Raw genomic sequence first — 18,402 nt, 5'->3', positions numbered from 1 at the left:
CTGCATAAAAATTGTGAACATTATATGAAGCTATTGGTACTTTGCAAAAAAAAAGTATCAGCATTACAATGCAGCAGATCCATGCAGTTTGCAGCCACACACTACATGTACCTGCTCAGCCACAATGCTGATTATTTCTTCACAAAGTACAAGGTGAGCTCCAAACAAAATTCTTTAGCTTAGAATTATACCTTTCTATGCCAAACCTAGAAGTCCCCCAGAGGGAGGCCTGCACCGTCATGCGGCAGGCTTGTCCGTTTTGGAAGCAGGCTGATGGGCAGCCCAGGCTTGCTTCAGTCTGGGCTTGGCAGGTCTGGAAGCATGAGCTTGCATTGGGTATGCCTGACCTTGGGTACGCTTTACCTGGAGGATGAAAGGGCCAAGGGAAAGTACTTTTAGCCTTCTGCGTGGTAGGAGTCATACTAGGTAGGCAAGCTGTTTTAGCAGTAGCCAGATCAGCTACAATCTTATTGAGGTCTTCTCCAAAGAGAGTGTCTCCCTTGAAAGGAAGCACCTCCAGGGTTTTCTTGGAATCCATATCCACCGACCAGGATCTCAACCAGCTGTATAAAGTATTACCTTGGAACTGGCTCTCCACTCCCCATTATCTGGTTATCATGGCTTCCTCCGCCAGTGTCGAGACTCGCTTGCTGAAGCTCGGCCACTTCTTCCTAGCAGCAGGCTCCTGGATCACTGGGCAGCAGAGGTGCTTGGGAGCCGGAAGGGGGCGGAGCAATCAGGCAGGCAGTTGCAGTGCTGCCCAGCTATCTGTGGTGTGAGAAGAAGCAGGGGCACCCCACCGCTGGCAGTGCTGCAGCTAGAGGCTGCTGGGCTGGGTCTTGAAAAAGGTGGAAAGAAGGGTGTTACGGCATGGAATGTACAAACTGCGAGACCCTGCTGGTAGCGCCTTTGTCTATTTAGTAGGAAGGGCACGTAACAGCCGGGGGGCAATGGGGGAAGCCCCTTTAGGGCTGGAGCCCGGCGGCAACTGACTCCGTTGTCTCTGGCAGTTCCACCCCTGCACTAGAGGAATGGTCAAGAACATGGCAACATTTAATGCCAAAAAATGCAAAATCATACACGTCTCAAAAATGCAAAGGCTAACTATAAGATTAAGGGCATTATAATGGCAAGAGGAAAGCTATCTAAGTATTACTATTTCAGGTGAGCAATGTATCAAAGCAATAGGAAAGGCAAGTCAGATGCTTGTTTGCATAGGTTAAAGAACCAGTAGCAGAAAAAAGTAATACAGGTTGAGTATCCCATATCCAAATATTCCGAAATACGGAATATTCCGAAATACGGACTTTTTTGAGTGAGACTTTGTTTTTTGATGGCTCAGTGTACACAAACTTTGTTTAATACTCAAAGTTATTAAAAATATTGTATTAAATGAACTTCAGACTGTGTGTATAAGGTGTATATGAAACATAAATGAATTCTGTGAATGTACACACACTTTGTTTAATGCACAAAGTTATAAAAAATATTGGCTAAAATGACCTTCAGGCTGTGTGTATAAGGTGTATATGAAACATAAATGCATTCTGTGCTTAGATTTAGGTCCCATCACCATAATATCTCGTTATGGTATGCAATTATTCCAAAATACAGAAAAATCCGATATCCAAAATTCCTCTGGTCCCAAGCATTTTGGATAAGGGATACTCAACCTGTAATGCCACTGTATAGGTCCTTGGTACAGCCACATTTAGAATCCTGTGTTCAGTTCCAGAAGCCATATCTCCAGAAGGCTGTAATTACATTAGGGCAACTAAAATGGTGCATGGCCTACATCACAAAACTTACCTGGAAATACTAAAAGATATTGATGTGTATAGTTTGGAGAAGGGAAGAGGGAACATACAGTAATAGAAACATTTAAATATATAGGGAGGAATGTAATAGGGTGTGAGAATCAGAAAGTGAGAGATTTTGTGTTTTTTTCCTGTTGTTTTTTTGTTTTTGTTTGATTGTTTGTTTTTTAAAGTGGCAATCCTTTACATGGCAAAACCAGGTTGATTTTTGCCATGTAAAGGATTGCCACCATGGGCATGTGTAGAAGGGGCACTGCTACTGTTGGCATTATGTGTGTAAGCTGCACTGATATGGTGGTTATGTGTATAAAGGGCACTGCGACTGTGGGTATTATTATTATTATTATTATTATTACATGCGGTGTAATGACAATAAGATAGTGCTACTGTGTGGCGTATATTTATTTGGGGTGCTATTGTGTGGCCATGCCCCTTCCTTGTGATACCACACCTTCTTTTTTTAAGGCGCCTTTATTAAGTATTGGAGAGAGGGCTTAAATTAATAGTTTGCAGGGAGGCGCCAAACACCCTAGCACCGGCCCTTTGGTAGGGGACAGGATTTGCTTCTGCTTGTGCACATATGTTATGATTGCCAGCCAACAGCACTGGTTTTGCCTATAACACTAACTATAAATATTTTGAATTGGTCCTGGACCACCAATCCAAGGCACCCCTGCAAGTGTCCTGAGGCACCCCAGGGTGCAGTTTGAGAACAACTGGTCTAGTGAGTACCCAGGATAATTATTGTAGCTGGTCTGCGGGTAACAGCTCTCAGATCCACTTCTAGAAAAAATGCAACAATGTAATTTGAGTGACAAACTGCAGAGATGAACCCTTTCTGTGACTGCTGCACAGGGATCACACAAACTCTATTCATAGGGCTGACTTCACTTAGGGGAGATGTTCTCGCCCGTATATACCGCACTTACGGTACCATTGGATTTACAGATATTTTCTTGCAATACACTATGGGGGTCATTCTGAGTTGATTGTTTGCTAGCAGTTTTTAGCAGCCTTAAAACGGTGGAGTTAACATATCTCACGTGGAAGGTGGTCATGTTATTAGCCTTGGCTTCGGCTAGGCGAGTGTCGGAATTAGCGGCTTTGTCACATAAAAGCCCATATTTGGTGTTCCATGTGGATAGAGCGGAATTGCGGACCCGTCCTCAATTCCTACCAAAAGTGGTCTCATCTTTTCATATGAACCAACCTATTGTGGTGCCTTTGGCTATGTGTGACTTGGAGGATTCCGAGTTACTTGATGTGGTCAGGGCTTTGAAAATTTACGTGGCCAGGACGGCTAGAGTCAGGAAAACTGAAGCGCTGTTTGTCCTGTATGCAACCAACAAGATTGGTGCCCCTGCTTCAAAGCAGGCTATTGCTCGCTGGATTTGTAACACGATTCAGCAAGCGCATTCTATGGCTGGATTGCAGTTACAGAAATCGGTCTAGGCCCATTCCACGAGGAAAGTGGGCTCTTCTTGGGCAGCTGCCCGAGGGGTCTCGGCACTACAGCTGTGTCGAGCTGGTACTTGGCCAGGTTCAAACACCTTTTCAAAATACTATAAGTTTGATACCCTGGCTGAGGAGGAACTCATGTTTGCTCAATCGGTGCTGCAGAGTCATCCGCACTCTCCCGCCCGTTTTGGAGCTTTGGTATAATCCCCATGGTCCTTACGGAGTCCCCAGCATCCTCTAGGACGTTAGAGAAAATAAGATTTTAAACCTACCGGTAAATCTTTTTCTCGTAGTCCGTAGAGGATGCTGGGCGCCCGTCCCAAGTGCGGACTACTTCTGCAATACTTGTATATAGTTATTGCTTCAATAAGGGTTATGTTATAGTTGCATCGGTCCTGCACTGATGCTACAGTATGTTGTTTTTTCGTACTCATAACTGGGTAGTTTATCACAAGTTATACGGTGTGATTGGTGTGGCTGGTATGAATCTTGCCCTGGATTAACAAAATCCTTTCCTCATACTGTCAGTCTCCTCTGGGCACAGTTACTCTAACTGTGGCATAGAGGGGCATAGAGGGAGGAGCCAGTGCACACCCAGAACTAAAGTCTTTCTTAAAGTGCCCATGTCTCCTGCGGAGCCCGTCTATCCCCATGGTCCTTACGGAGTCCCCAGCATCCTCTACGGACTACGAGAAAAAGATTTACCGGTAGGTTTAAAATCTTATTTTCTACTTTTTTCTTTTCTATCCTAGTTTATTACGACCAACTCTCATCCAAGGAGTTTGATATTCTACTACCTGCATGCAATTTAAATTGCTTAAATTGTTTATATGGTTGATTTGTCCTTCACAATCCATAATCTGCAACTTGGATGTACTTGTGTCATTGAAAATCTTATAATAAAAATGTTTATATATTGAAAAAAAAAGTTATTAGACATATGCATTCAATATTTGAAGAAACAAAATAAAATAAAGCTATGTATTGGGTTTCACTAACAAGCACATTGGAAGACTTGACTACTGTTAAAAGACATGCATTACATGGTATAGAGCCACAAACCACAATGTAGTAAAATAAAAACAAACTTACATGTGTATCAAACCTATGTGAGGCTTACATTGATAGTGCAAGATCAACACTCTATCAACTGTGCAAACTAGACTGCACATAAATGCCATTTAATTTATCTGAGATTTTAGTAAATAAGGCCCGTTGCTGTCCGGGTCACACAGCCGTCACGGCCCGCCCCTATACGGTCCGGTCATGTCTGCGTTGTCCTGACTGTGCCCCCAAAATGGCGGCACAACGCCGCTGGCCCGACTCCTCCTGCCCAGTGACCGCCTCTGCCTGTCAATCAGACAGAGGCGCTCACTGGGCAGAGATGCTGATCGCATCTCTGGCATGTGCCGGTGCACTGTGGCACCAGCACACACGCACTTCAGACCTGATCTCCTGTTGTGTGAATATGCACAGCAGGGATCAGGTCTTAATTAGGCCCTATATACAGCTGTCAGTAAAGCAGGGATGTGCTGCTGCCAGTGAGGCAGGGATGTTCTGCTGTCAGTGAAGCAGTGATGTGCTGCTGTCAGTGAAGCAGTGATGTGCTGCTGTCAGCGAGGCAGTGATGTGCTGCTATCAGCGAGGCAGGGATGTGCTGCTATAAGTGAGGCAGGGATGTGCTGCCGTCAATGAGGCAGGGATGTGCTGCCGTCAATGTTGCAGGGATGTGTTGCTGTCAACGTTGCAGGGATGTGCTGCTGTCAGTGAAGCAGGAATGTGCTGCTGCAGTGAGGCAGAGATATGCTGCCCACTATCTCCCTATCACCCCTGCCTGAGTCACACACTTTCCCTGTCACCCCTGCCTCAGTTACCCACTATCTCCCAGTCACCGCTGCCTCAGTCAACCACTATACCTGCGACCCCTGCCTCAGTCACCCACTATCCCTGTCACCCCTGCCTCAGTCACCCACTGTCACCCTATCACCCCTGCTTCAGTCACCCACTATCCCTGTCAACCCTGCCTCAGTCTCTTACTGTCCCTGTCACCCCTGCCACAGTCATCCACTATCTCCCTATCATCCCTGCCTTATTCATTTATTATCCCTGTCACCCACTTTCTTCCCATACTTACCCAACCCCTTCCTATCACCCCTCCCTCAGTAACCCACTATCTCCCTGTCACCCCTGCCTCAGTCACCCACTATCACTGTCACCCCTGCATCAGTCACCCACTATCTCCCAGTCACCCGGCTTCAGTCACCCACTATCTCCCACTCATACATGCTTCAGTCACCCACTATCTCCCAGTCATCCCTGCCTCAGTCACCTACTGACACCAGTGCAGATATTTCTGCTGCAGCCTCTCCACTCTCCAGCGTGAACGTCCTGACGACTGAGGAAATCCGCTTTCCAGTTGAGGACTCCGGGAATGAACACTGCCGATATTGCTGGCAGATGACGTTCTACCCAACTGAGGATTTTTTTATACTTCCAGCTTTGCCATGCAGTTTCGAGTGCCGACTTGATGATTTGTGTACACTACCGTGGTGGCGTTGTCCGATTGTACTTGAACAGGCCTGTTCTGTACTAGAGGCAGGGCCAGTATCAATGAATTGAACACTGCCCGCAATTCCAGAATGTTTATCGGGAGGAGAGATTCCTCCCTGGTCCACCGATGGTGAAGGGTCGTCATCACGGCCATGACCTTGGTGAATTTCCGAGGTGCCGTGGCCAAACCAGAAGGCAGGACCTGAAATCCAAAAACTAACCAGGCACAACACTGCTTAGCTTCCAACATCAGATGAGATTGGACATATCCAGTGTGATGCGGCTGTAGATGATTTTTGCTGTTTCTAACTTCTACATCAATGAATAAGTTTCAAAATAGAATACATCAAGAGAACGGTGTTGGTAGTATAAAACTACCTACAGCACCTGGTATTCCCAGGTGGTCTCACATCCAAGAACAAACCAGGCCTAAGATCAGGTGATATTGGGCATATACAGTGTGGTGTGGCTGTAGATGAACTTAGTGGTTTCTGTTAGAGTTCTTCTACTTCTAACTACTAGTACATAAATGAATAAGCGGCCGATTTATTAAACCTGGTGGAATGATAAAGTACCAGCCAATCAGCTCCTAATTGCCATGTCACAGGCTGGGTTTGAAAAATGACAGTTAGGAGCTGACTGGCTGGTACTTTATCACCTTGCACTTTATCAGTTCACCAGGCTTAATAGATCTGCCCCAATGTTTCAAAATGGAATGCATCAAGAGAACGGTGTTGGTATTGTAAAAATACACACAGCTCCTGGTATTTCCTGGTGGTCTCCCATCCAAGTACTAAAACCAAGACCAACACTGCTCAGCTTCCATGATCAGGAGAGATTGGGCAAATCCAGTGTGCTGTGGCTGTAGATGAGCTGGTGGTTTCTGCTAGAGCTTTTCTACTTCTAACTTCTGGTACATAAAAGAATACGTGTAAAAATTAAATGTACCAAGAAAAGGGTGTTGGTAGTTTAAAAACACCTAAAGAATCTGATAATACATGGATGGGAGACTGCTTGGTAGTAACAAAGTCCAATACTGCTTTGCTTCAAAGATCAAATGAGATTGGGCATATCCAGTGTGGTGTGGCTTTAGATAAGCTTTGTGGTTTCTGTTAGAGCTCTTCTACTTCTAACTACTGGTACATTAATGAATATGTATAAGGTTGTAGTTTATCCAATATGCCTTTACTACCTTACCTTCCCCCCCCCTCCCCTCCCCTCCTTATAGCTTCCTTTGTTCTCTCCTCCTCGTGTGTGCGTTATTTGTTTTCTCATACGTCCTAGAGGATGCAGGGATCACATTAAGAACCATGGGGTATAGACGGGATCCGCAGGAGACATGGGCACTTTAAGACTTTCAAAGGGTGTGAACTGTCTCCTCCCTCTATGCCCCTCCTCCAGACTCCAGTTTTAGAATTGTGCCCAGTGAGACTGGATGCACTACAGGGGAGCTCTACTGAGTTTCTCTGAAAAGACTTATGTTAGTTTTTCTTATTTTCAGGGAGGCTGCTGGCAACAGTCTCCCTGCTTCGTGGGACTTAGGGGAGAGAAGTATGACCAACTTCTAGTGAGTTCAATGGCTCTACTTCTGGCTGACAGGACACCATTAGCTCCTGAGGGTGCTGATCGCTGGGTACGCCTAGATGCCCACTCCCGTAGCCTGCCGTCACCCCCTTACAGAGCCAGAAGTCAGAAGACAGGCGAGTAGCAGAAGAACAGATGGCATTCTGAGGTACCACGCAGCGAGCGGAATGCTGTGCGCCATGCTCCCACACAAACACAGGCACTGCAGGGTGCAGGGCGTGGGGGGAGGGCACCCTGGGCAGCATAAATTCCTCACAAAAGGCTGGCAAAAGTGGACATTAGTGCCTGGGCACTGTCCTTACCCCACCAGCGTAATTAATTATTTGTTTCTGAGCGGGACAGAAGCGTGCCATTACAGCGGCGGGGCTTCTTCCTCACCTCACCAGCACATCTAAAGAGCGTTACAAGTCTATCACTATAGAGTTTATTATTTCCCAGACTGTGTACTTTTGACGCTGGGTTGTGAGCTGAAAAATCCCATCTGTCCCTCTGACATATTTACTGTAGGTCTATCCCCCATAAGCCGATGTGTCTGTGGGTACTTGGTACATGTGTGTCAACATGTCGGTGGCTGAATGTTTTTCCCAAGAGGAAACTATATTAGGAATGCAGACATATGATGGTGGCCCTGTTGGCACCACCAATAACTGACTGGGTGAAAGTTTCAGTAATATCAGAGTGAGGTTGGATAAATCTGTGTCCCAGACACAGACGTAGAGAAAAGATGTGATGTTCATGGCTATGCTTCTTTTCCCTCAGGCCCCGCAAAAATGTTATTTTGCCCAGTTACTACACACTGATACTGACTCGGATACTGATTCCTATGTCGACCATAATATTTCCTGATTAGATCCAATATTGGCAAGGAGCATTCAGTACATGATTGTGGATATTAAGGACATATTAACATCACTGAGGACCCTGCTGTTCCTGACAAAGGGGTCTATTTGTATGTATATATAGATATATAATGAAAGCTGATGTAACGTTCCTTCATCTCTGTTTGAGAAAGTCTGGGCCAGCTCGACAAGATGGTTTCAAATCCCCAAAAGGTTTCCGGTTGTTTATTTATTTCCTGCCGCGGACAGAATAAAGTGGGAGTCACCCCCTGTTCTGCACGGGGCCCTGTCACAAATCCAGCGGATCGTATGCAGGAAGCTACATTATTTCTAGTTATGTAACCACGGGTACATTACTTAGACCTGCCATTACATGCGCATGGGTGAGTAGTAGTATTCAAGAATTGGTCGAATACCTTGTCATCCGATATAGATATCCTGGAGACATGGGATGCTCCTTACGTTGGATCATATCAAGGACACTGCAGCATACTTACGACTGCAAGGGATATAGGACTCTTGAGTTCACGGGCCAATTTCATGGCAGTCTCGGATAGGAGGGCATTGTGGATTCACCAAGGGAATGCTGATGCTGACTCCAAGAAGAAAGGGAGTCTCTTCCCTATGAAGGTGAAGCCTTGTTTGGCGACGGCCTAGTTATTTTGATCTCGGCAGCTCCCGCAGGTAAGTCAACCTTCTTGCCCTATGTTCCCTCTCAACGGATGAAGACGCATCATTATCTAACGCAGTCATTTTGGCCCAATAGATATGCAAGAAGTTAAGATTCCCATTTCTTTGCAGGTAGAGGAAGGAGAAGAGGGAAGAGGTCTATAGCCTCTTCAAGATCGCAGGAGCAGAGATCGTCCTCTGCTTCTGCCAAATCCACTGCATGACGCTGGGGCTCTCTTGCAGGAGCCCACACCAGTGGGGGCACGTCTAAAACACTTCAGTCAGTACTGGATTAATTTGGACCTGGACTCGTGGGTTTTACAAATAGTGTCCCAAGGGTACAAACTGGGGTTTCAAGACGTTCCCCCTCACCGATTGTTCAAATCGGCATTAGTCAGCAGGGAGAAGGCTTTTATTCAAGCCTCTTCGTGGTCCCGAAGCCGGACGGCTCAGTCAGACCAATCTTAAATCTGAAATCCCTCAATTTCTACCTAAAGAAATTCAATTTCAAGATGGAATCTCTCAGGGTAGGGATCTCCGGTCCGGAGGAAGGAGATTTCATGGTTTTGGTAGACATAAGGATACCTACTTACATGTTCCCGTTTAGCCACTGCATCAAGCTACCTGAGGTTTGCAATTCAGGATTGTCATTACCAATTTCAGACATTGCCGTTTGGTCTGTCCACGGCTCCGAGGATTTTCACCAGGGTGATGGCGGAAATGATGGTTCTCCTTCGCAAGCAAGGAGTCACAATTATCCCGTACTTGGATGATCTCTTGATAAAGGCGAGATCCAGGGACCAGTTGTTGCAAAACATTGCACTCTCCCTGACAGTTCTTCAACAACATGGTTGGCTCCTAAACTTGCCAAAATCGCAGTTGGTCCCAATGACACGGTTGTTGTTTTTGGGAGTGATACTGGACACAGAAGAGGTTTTCTTCCAGTGGAAAGGCTATGGAGATCCAGAGTCTGGTCAAACAAATTCTGAAACCAGCAAGAGTGTTAATCCATCAATGCATTCGGTTGCTGGGGAAGATGGTTGCGGCCTACGAGGCCATTCAGTTTGGCAGGTTCCATGCTAGAGTGTTCCAGTGGGACCTGTTGGACAAGTGGTCCGGATCCCACCTACACATGCACCGGAGGATAATCCTGTCTTCCAAGACCAGAATATCACTCCATTGGCGGCTGCACAGTTCTCACCTCCTAGAGGGGAGATGGTTCGGGATCCAGGACGGGATCCTAGGGACCACGGATGCAACCCTCCGAGGCTGGGAAGCAGTCACACAGGGTGAAAACATCCAAGGAAGATGGTCAAGTCGGGAAAGTTGTCTCCACATAAATGTTCTGGAGTTAAGGGCCATTTAATAACTGCAGACACAGTACGCACTGGGACGGGTGCCCAGCATCCTCTACGGACTAAGAGAAAAGGATTTACCGGTAGGTATTAAAATCCTATTTTCTCTAACGTCCTAGAGGATGCTGGGGACTCCGTAAGGACCATGGGGATAGACGGGCTCCGCAGGAGACATGGGCACTTTAAGAAAGACTTTAGTTCTGGGTGTGCAGTGGCTCCTCCCTCTATGCCCCTCCTCCATACCTCAGTTTGATACTGTGCCCAGTGGAAACTGGGTGCTTTTCAGGAGCTCTCCTGAGCTTTCTGACAGAAAGTATTTTGTTAGGTTTTTAATTTTCAGGGAGCACTGCTGGCAACAGACTCCCTGCATCGAGGGACTGAGGGGAGAGAAGCAGCCCTACTCTCTGAGTTGCAAGGCCCTGCTTCTTAGGCTACTGGACACCATTAGCTCCAGAGGGATTGGTACACAGGATCTCACCCTCGCCGTCCGTCCCAGAGCCGCGCCGCCGTCCCCCTCGCAGAGCCGGAAGATAGAAGCCGGGTGAGTATGAGAAGAAAAGAAAGACTTCAGCGGCGGAAGAAGACTTCATGATCTTCACTGAAGTAACGCACAGCACTGCAGCTGTGCGCCATTGCTCCCATACACCTCACATACTCTGGTCACTGTAAGGGTGCAGGGCGCAGGGGGGGCGCCCTGGGCAGCAATATAAACCTCTTTTTGCCAAAAATATAACACATATACAGCTGGGCACTGTATATATATATGAGCCCCCGCCAATTTTACAGTTTAAGCGGGACAGAAGCCCGCAGCTGAGGGGGCGGAGCTTCTCCCTCATCACTCACCAGCGCCATTTTTTCTCCACAGCACCGCTGAGGAAGCTCCCCAGACTCTCCCCTGCTGAAACCACGGTAGACAAGAGGGTTGAAAAGAGGGGGGGGGGGGGCACATAATTCGGCGCAAATTACATACAGCAGCACTACTGGGCAAACATTAAGTTACTGTGTTATTCCTGGGTTATATAGCGCTGGGGTGTGTGCTGGCATACTCTCTCTCTCTGTCTCTCCAAAGGGCCTTGTGGGGAAACTGTCTTCAGAAAAAGCATTCCCTGTGTGTGTGGTGTGTCGGTACACGTGTGTCGACATGTCTGAGGAAGAAGGCTATATTAGAGAGGAGCGGGAGCAAATTAATGTGGTGTCTCCGCCGACAGCTGATTGGATGGATATGTGGAATGTTTTAAATGCTAGTGTAAACTCATTGCACAAAAGATTAGACAAGGCTGAAGCTTCGGGACAGTCAGGGTCTCAACCCATGCCTGATCCTATGTCGCAGGGACTGTCAGGGTCTCATAAGCGCCCACTATCCCAGATTGTTGACACAGATACTGACACGGATTCTGACTCCAGTGTCGATTACGATGATGCAAAGTTACAGCCAAAATTGGCAAAATCCATTCGATATAGGATTATGGCAATAAAAGATGTTTTGCACATCACAGAGGAACCCCCTGTCCCTGACAAGAGGGTACATAAGTACAAGGGAAAGAAGCCTGAGGTAACCTTTCCCCCCTCACACGAGCTGAACGAGTTATGTGAAAAAGCTTGGGAATCTCCAGATAAAAGACTGCAGATTTCCAAAAGGATTCTTATGGCGTATCCTTTCCCATCAATGGATAGGTTAAGATGGGAATCCTCCCCTAGGGTGGACAAAGCATTAACACGCTTATCTAAGAAGGTAGCCCTCCCGTCCCAGGATACGGCTACCCTCAAAGAGTCTGCTGACCGCAAACAGGAGATAACCCTGAAGTCAATTTATACACATTCGGGTACCTTACTCAGACCGGCAATTGCGTCGGCCTGGGTGTGTAGTGCTGTAGCAGCATGGACGGATACCTTATCTGAGGGGATGGATACCCTAGATAAGGATACTATTTTATTGACCCTGGGGCATATAAGAGATGCTGTCCTATATATGTGTGTATGCAAAGTACAGGTGGTGCTGCAGGGCTCACACCCTTTTACTTGTCTTGTAGAGCAACTCTGGAGCTGTTACTGGATCCATCTGCTGCAGGCCTTCCCCCAGGAATGCTTGCACTAGTTGTTGCATTTGGTTTGTTGTTTGGGGGTGCTTCAGTATTAGGCAGCCTTCTGCCCTCCCACATTCATCTGAAAATGTGTTCTCCCTGCAGTTGTTGTCCCCAGATGAGAGTTCCCTTGTGCTTCCTCAGTTGAATCTCCTTAACTTGACGGGGGTGTGCCCGAGCAGCCGCCCTCCACAGCCCTATCCCAACACATACTTATCTTGCATATGAGATCTCTTGATCATGAAGATAGTTCTCACAGGGTGAGGTTCATCCATTACATTTTAAAGTAGGAAGGTACAAATTACATATTCGAATTACATATATGTTCTGGATTCAAATGTTTTCCCCCCTTCCTTTCTCAATTGTGCCCATCAGCAGCTATTCTAATGTTGCTGCCAATGGTTGTGACACATTTTTTTCTTCTGTGGGGTACACTGGACTCCACAAGGATTCACATTGGGGTGTAGAGTAGGACCTTGATCTGAGGCACCAACAAGCTCAAAGCTTTTGACTGTTCCCAAGATACTCAGCGCCCCCTCCTCTATAACCTCGCTTCCATGAACAGGGAGCTCAGTTTGTAGTTGGTGCCTTCAGTAGCAGGCCACTTAACAGGGGGCTGCCTCAGGCATCCTATTCTTAGCTATTAATTTTGACAAGAAAAGAAGAACTTTTTTAATAAGAATCTACAAGGGCTGCAGCAGGCTAGGTCTAATAGACATATTTACTGCAGCTCCATCACTCCCAGCGGCGCAGTATACTCCCGTGCCCCGGTTGCTGGGTCACTGCAGCGGAGGCTCCGGTTTCTTCCTAAGGTCAGTCACACACACACCGCCCTCCGGGATCACGAGGCCGCTGATGAAAGGGTGGTAAGGGGCTTCTGTGCACACACTATACCGTGATCCAGCGTGGCTGTAGGGGGCGGGCATTGTGCGCACTGGCGTGGACACTGATTACTGGGCAGCTGCTCCACTAGCCACCAGGGACAGTTAAGGAGCACAGCTCTGGGGGTTTTTCTCCTATATTAACCCCATTTTGTACTACCCGCAGTGCATTGTGATAGGTAATAGGGCCTGATTCAGGTTGGATTGCAATCGCAATAAGCAATCCAACTGCAAAAATTGCTAAGAGCATACGCATCCGCCTGCATTTTCTGCGGCACCCCGCAGATAATTCGATCGCCTCTGCCTGTCAATCGGTGCAGGGGGGGGGGGGGGGGGGGGTCAACAACACTCCATTTCCAAGTCGGAGATGGAGCGGTGCGGGGGCAGGGTTTCAATATTGGGTCGGCAACGGAGAAACAGGAGGCGTGGTTAGAGCGGCTGCATGACATCTCATGGGCCGGACTCCGCCAGTGGAGCCCCAGCGTCATGCAGTAGATTTTGTAGAGGCCAGGGAGGACTTCTGTTCCTGGAAGCTAGCTGTGTTGTGCAGCTTTTTTCCTCTGCCCCTACCTCTGGCAAGAAAGGACGCACCTCGCACTTTCCTTCGGTGTGGGGCTCATGTTGGCTATGCCCCAGCCCCTGAAGCATTCAAGCTGATTTCTTGCAGCAGCTGGGCACTGTAACAGCTCCAGAGCTGCTCTGTAAGGCAAGTAAAAGGGTGTGGGCCCTGCAGCACTACCTGTAGTTCGCATTGTGCATTGGAAGGCACAAAGTAAGCAGACGGGAGAAGTCAGGATAGTGCGCAAAGGCATAGAAGGGAGCGGCTCAAGAAAAGAGAAGTGGAAACAGACAGCAAACTAGGCTGGAGAGAGACCTGAGACAAAGAAATCTGAATTATACGAGAGCCGACCAGAGGAAACACACATTATGCAGTCAAGTGTCCCACATTTGGGGAAATCGCAGGAGCAGCACACCAAGAGTGCAATGGGTGAGATTTGCCCTGGGAGAAGCACCTTCCTGATCATAGTATCTCACCTGGCAGGTAAGTAGGAGTTAGGCTAGAGCTGGGGAGGGTCGCTGCTCGGGCACCCCCCTGTCAAGTGAAGGAGATCCAACTGAGGAAGCACAAGGGAACTCTCGAAAGAAGAACAAGGCTAGAGGAAGATCTGAGACAAAGAAATCTGACTTTTACCAGAGCTGACCAGAGGAAAGCACAAACACAGTCCCCCACTACCACTAATAATGCAGTTGAGTTTCCCACATTTGGGGAAATCACAGGGGTCAGCATACCCAGAATGCAATGAATGAACCTCACCCTGGGAGAACAATCTTCATGACCATGGTATCTCCTATGCAAAATAAGTATGATTTGGGATAGGGCTGGGGAGGGCCGCTGCTCAGGCATATCTCTGTCAAGTAAAGGAGATTCAACTGAGGCAGCACAAGGGAACTCTCATCTGGGGACAACAACTGCAGGGAGAACACATATATTCAAATGAACATGGGAGGGCAGAAGGCTGCCTAATACTGAAGCACCCCCAAACAACAAACCAAATGCAACAACTAGTACAAGCATTCCAGGGGGAAGGTCTACAGAAGACGGATTTGCATAGTGATGTCATCCAAGCAGTGGGCCAAAGTTGGCTGGAACCCTCATCTGCATATGAAAAGAGAAAAGGGGTATGCAGGGCATGGCGGCCTTTTGCGGCACTTGGATGGCCCCTTAAGCATTCAAGCTGATTTCTTGCAGCAGCTGGGCACTGTAACAGCTCCAGAGCTGCTCTGTTAGGCAAGTAAAAGGGTGTGGGCCCTGCAGCACTACCTGTAGTTCGCATTGTGCATTGGAAGGCACAAAGTAAGCAGACTGGAGAAGTCAGGATAGTGCGCAAGGGCATAGAAGGGAGCGGCTCAAGAAAAGAGAAGTGGAAACAGACAGCAAACTAGGCTGGAGAGAGACCTGAGACAAAGAGATCTGAATTATACGAGAGCCGACCAGGGGAAACACAAATTATGCAGTCAAGTTTCCCATATTTGGGGAAATCACAGGGGCAGCACACCCAGAGTGCAATGGGTGAGCCTTGCCCTGGGAGAAGCACCTACATGATCATAGTATCTCACCTGGCAGGTAAGTAGGAGTTGGGCTAGAGCTGGGGAGGGTCGCTGCTCGGGCACCCCCCTGTCAAGTGAAGGAGATCCAACTGAGGTAGCACAAGGGAACTCTCGAAAGAGGAACAAGGCTAGAGGATAATCTGAGACAAAGAAATCTGACTTTTACCAGAGCTGACCAGAGGAAAGCACAAACACAGTCCCCCACTACCTCAAATAATGCAGTCGAGTTTCCCACATTTGGGGAAATCACAGGGGTCAGCATACCCAGAATGCAATGAATGAACCTCACCCTGGGAGAACAATCTTCATGACCATGGTATCTCCTATGCAAAATAAGTATGATTTGGGATAGGGCTGGGTAGGGCCGCTGCTCAGGCACATCTCTGTCAAGTAAAGGAGATTCAACTGAGGCAGCACAAGGGAACTCTCATCTGGGGACAACAACTGCAGGGAGAACACATATTTTCAGATGAACATGGGAGGGCAGAAGGCTGCCTAATACTGAAGCACCCCCAAACAACAAACCAAATGCAACAACTAGTGCAAGCATTCCCTGGGGAAGGCCTACAGCAGACGGATTTGCATATGGTGATGTCATCCAAGCAGTGGGTCAAAGTTGGCTTCAACCCTCGTCTGCATATGAAAAGAAAAAAGGGATGGCAGGGCATGGCGGCCTTTTGTAGCGCTTGGATGACCCCTAATTCGCATTAAACATCTCCACCCTCCTTCAGTGTGGGGCTCATGTTGGCTATGCCCCAGCCCCTGAAGCATTCAAGCTGATTTCTTGCAGCAGCTGGGCACTGTAACAGCTCCAGAGCTGCTCTGTAAAGCATGTAAAAGGGTGTGGGCCCTGCAGCACTACCTGTAGTTTGCATTGTGCGTTGGAAGGCACAAAGTAAGCAGACGGGAGAGGTCAGGATAGTGCGCAAGGGCATAGAAGGGAGCGGCTCAAGAAAAGAGAAGTGGAAACAAACAGCAAACTAGGCTGGAGAGAGACCTGAGAAAAAGAGATCTGAATTATACGAGAGCCGACCAGAGGAAACACAAATTATGCAGTCAAGTGTCCCACATTTGGGGAAATCGCAGGAGAAGCACACCCAGAGTGCAATGGGTGAGCCTTGCCCTGGGAGAAGCACCTTCCTGATCTTAGTATCTCACTTGGCAGGTAAGTAGGAGATGGGCTAGAGCTGGGGAGGGTCGCTGCTCGGGCAACCCCCTGTCAAGTGAAGAAGATCCAACTGAGGCAGCACAAGGAAACTCTCGAAAGAGGAACAAGGCTAGAGGAAGATCTGAGACAAAGAAATCTGACTTTTACCAGAGGTGACCAGAGGAAAGCACAAACACAGTCCCCCACTACCACAAATAATGCAGTCGAGTTTCCCACATTTGGGGAAATCACAGGGGTCAGCATACCCAGAATGCAATGAATGAACCTCACCCTGGGAGAACAATCTTCATGACCATGGTATCTCCTATGCAAAATAAGTATGATTTGGGATAGGGCTGGGGAGGGCCGCTGCTCAGGCATATCTCTGTCAAGTAAAGGAGATTCAACTGAGGCAGCACAAGGGAACTCTCATCTGGGGACAACAACTGCAGGGACAACACATATATTCAAATGAACATGGGAGGGCAGAAGGCTGCCTAATACTGAAGCACCCCCAAACAACAAACCAAATGCAACAACTAGTACAAGCATTCCTGGGGGAAGGTCTACAGAAGACGGATTTGCATAGTGATGTCATCCAAGCAGTGGGCCAAAGTTGGCTGGAACCCTCATCTGCATATGGAAAGAGAAAAGGGGTATGCAGGGCATGGCGGCCTTTTGCGGCACTTGGATGGCCCCTTAAGCATTCAAGCTGATTTCTTGCAGCAGCTGGGCACTGTAACAGCTCCAGAGCTGCTCTGTTAGGCAAGTAAAAGGGTGTGGGCCCTGCAGCACTACCTGTAATTCGCATTGTGCATTGGAAGGCACAAAGTAAGCAGACTGGAGAAGTCAGGATAGTGCGCAAGGGCATAGAAGGGAGCGGCTCAAGAAAAGAGAAGTGGAAACAGACAGCAAACTAGGCTGGAGAGAGACCTGAGACAAAGAGATCTGAATTATACGAGAGCCGACCAGGGGAAACACAAATTATGCAGTCAAGTTTCCCATATTTGGGGAAATCACAGGGGCAGCACACCCAGAGTGCAATGGGTGAGCCTTGCCCTGGGAGAAGCACCTACATGATCATAGTATCTCACCTGGCAGGTAAGTAGGAGTTGGGCTAGAGCTGGGGAGGGTCGCTGCTCGGGCACCCCCCTGTCAAGTGAAGGAGATCCAACTGAGGTAGCACAAGGGAACTCTCGAAAGAGGAACAAGGCTAGAGGATAATCTGAGACAAAGAAATCTGACTTTTACCAGAGCTGACCAGAGGAAAGCACAAACACAGTCCCCCACTACCACAAATAATGCAGTCGAGTTTCCCACATTTGGGGAAATCACAGGGGTCAGCATACCCAGAATGCAATGAATGAACCTCACCCTGGGAGAACAATCTTCATGACCATGGTATCTCCTATGCAAAATAAGTATGATTTGGGATAGGGCTGGGGAGGGCCGCTGCTCAGGCACATCTCTGTCAAGTAAAGGAGATTCAACTGAGGCAGCACAAGGGAACTCTCATCTGGGGACAACAACTGCAGGGAGAATACATATTTTCAGATGAACATGGGAGGGCAGAAGGCTGCCTAATACTGAAGCACCCCCAAACAACAAACCAAATGCAACAACTAGTGCAAGCATTCCTTGGGGAAGGCCTACAGCAGACGGATTTGCATATGGTGATGTCATCCAAGCAGTGGGTCAAAGTTGGCTTCAACCCTCGTCTGCATATGAAAAGAAAAAAGGGATGGCAGGGCATGGCGGCCTTTTGTGGCGCTTGGATGACCCCTAATTCGCATTAAACATCTCCACCCTCCTTCAGTGTGGGGCTCATGTTGGCTATGCCCCAGCCCCTGAAGCATTCAAGCTGATTTCTTGCAGCAGCTGGGCACTGTAACAGCTCCAGAGCTGCTCTGTA

The 18,402-nt window shown here is 48.0% G+C and overlaps 8 non-coding genes across 8 annotated transcripts; all 8 read right to left on the bottom strand.

Annotated features, from left to right (window-relative positions):
• Positions 1-14,121: 14,121 nt before the first annotated feature.
• LOC134998021 (U1 spliceosomal RNA) lies at positions 14,122-14,284 on the bottom strand. The gene has a single exon (XR_010200386.1). It is a non-coding gene; the product is annotated as a U1 spliceosomal RNA (small nuclear RNA).
• A 152-nt stretch (positions 14,285-14,436) lies between these two features.
• Positions 14,437-14,600, bottom strand: LOC134997791 (U1 spliceosomal RNA). The gene has a single exon (XR_010200168.1). It is a non-coding gene; the product is annotated as a U1 spliceosomal RNA (small nuclear RNA).
• Positions 14,601-15,204: 604 nt separating this feature from the next.
• On the bottom strand, positions 15,205-15,367 carry LOC134997968 (U1 spliceosomal RNA). Its single transcript, XR_010200338.1, has one exon. It is a non-coding gene; the product is annotated as a U1 spliceosomal RNA (small nuclear RNA).
• Positions 15,368-15,519: 152 nt separating this feature from the next.
• LOC134997814 (U1 spliceosomal RNA) lies at positions 15,520-15,683 on the bottom strand. Its single transcript, XR_010200190.1, has one exon. It is a non-coding gene; the product is annotated as a U1 spliceosomal RNA (small nuclear RNA).
• A 670-nt stretch (positions 15,684-16,353) lies between these two features.
• On the bottom strand, positions 16,354-16,516 carry LOC134998006 (U1 spliceosomal RNA). Its single transcript, XR_010200374.1, has one exon. It is a non-coding gene; the product is annotated as a U1 spliceosomal RNA (small nuclear RNA).
• A 152-nt stretch (positions 16,517-16,668) lies between these two features.
• LOC134997784 (U1 spliceosomal RNA) lies at positions 16,669-16,832 on the bottom strand. Its single transcript, XR_010200161.1, has one exon. It is a non-coding gene; the product is annotated as a U1 spliceosomal RNA (small nuclear RNA).
• Positions 16,833-17,436: 604 nt separating this feature from the next.
• LOC134997967 (U1 spliceosomal RNA) lies at positions 17,437-17,599 on the bottom strand. Its single transcript, XR_010200337.1, has one exon. It is a non-coding gene; the product is annotated as a U1 spliceosomal RNA (small nuclear RNA).
• Positions 17,600-17,751: 152 nt separating this feature from the next.
• On the bottom strand, positions 17,752-17,915 carry LOC134998038 (U1 spliceosomal RNA). The gene has a single exon (XR_010200403.1). It is a non-coding gene; the product is annotated as a U1 spliceosomal RNA (small nuclear RNA).
• Between the last annotated feature and the right edge of the window lie 487 nt (positions 17,916-18,402).

This window comes from Pseudophryne corroboree, unplaced genomic scaffold (assembly GCF_028390025.1).
Source record: "Pseudophryne corroboree isolate aPseCor3 unplaced genomic scaffold, aPseCor3.hap2 scaffold_147, whole genome shotgun sequence".
NCBI lineage: Eukaryota > Metazoa > Chordata > Amphibia > Anura > Myobatrachidae > Pseudophryne > Pseudophryne corroboree.
This window is presented reverse-complemented; position numbering and strand designations above follow the sequence as displayed.